The following is a 1,041-nucleotide window of genomic DNA, read 5'->3' on the forward strand; positions in this document are numbered from 1 at the left end:
TGTTGTGATAAGGCTATGTCTCTAAAAGATGACCTTTATTTAAGATGAGAATGAAGTACTGCAGTGAGAATATCAAAGCACTGGGGAAAGAGCACTTCAAACGAAATGGACTTTCTTTTTCACACAACAGAAATAATGTCAGTGCAGCTAGAATGGAATGTGCAAAGGGAAAGTTACAAAATATGTTACAGAGGAAATACCACAGAGATAAGCAGGGGTCATGTCATATCAGGAGTTTGTATTTCATTCTATATAAAATGGAAAGACATTAGAGGTTTTAGCCTAGGGTTGACATTATCTAATTTATATTCCTAAAAGATTACATTGATGACTAAAGGGCCTATCTTAAAGGGAAAGAGTAGAAGAGAAACTAGGTATGATTCTTTAGTCACCTATTGGATGCTCTATTCACTTATTATTGAAGCACAGGTAAGAGATGATGGTGGCTTAGACTACTATGATAGTGAGAGAGTCTTAAAAAGTGGTTATACTTTGGGTTGAACTGAGAGGACTTGCTCATGAATTGGATATTAGAGATCATGGAAAGAGAAGAATCAAGATAATTTCTTGGTTTGCCATGAGTATCTGGATGAATTGATGTTTTATATACTGAGGGAAAATGATTTGAGGGTGAATTCAGAGGATTAAGATTTATGATTGGACTTTCTATGTTTGAGATGTCTTGTAGACTTCCATATAGGAATGTCATGTAGGCAACTGGATAAATGAATCTGCAGCAAAAGGAAAAGGTGTAATATGAATATATTAATTTGGAAGTCATCAGCACATGAATGACATTTAAGAAGCCGTACTGGGTAAGACCATCTAGGAAAAAAATATAAATAGAAAAGAAGGGTCCTGAAGATTGATTCTTAGGAAGTGCCAACATTTAGAGGTTGAAAAATAAGAGGAACCAGCAAAGGAGGCTAAAAAGGAGTGGCCTGTAGGTATTAAAAAAAGTTTTACCACATACACTGTTGGTGGGAATGTAAATTGGTATAGTCTTTATGGAAAACAGTATGGAGGTTCCTCAAAAAATGA

This window comes from Hipposideros armiger, unplaced genomic scaffold (assembly GCF_001890085.2).
Source record: "Hipposideros armiger isolate ML-2016 unplaced genomic scaffold, ASM189008v1 scaffold_112, whole genome shotgun sequence".
NCBI lineage: Eukaryota > Metazoa > Chordata > Mammalia > Chiroptera > Hipposideridae > Hipposideros > Hipposideros armiger.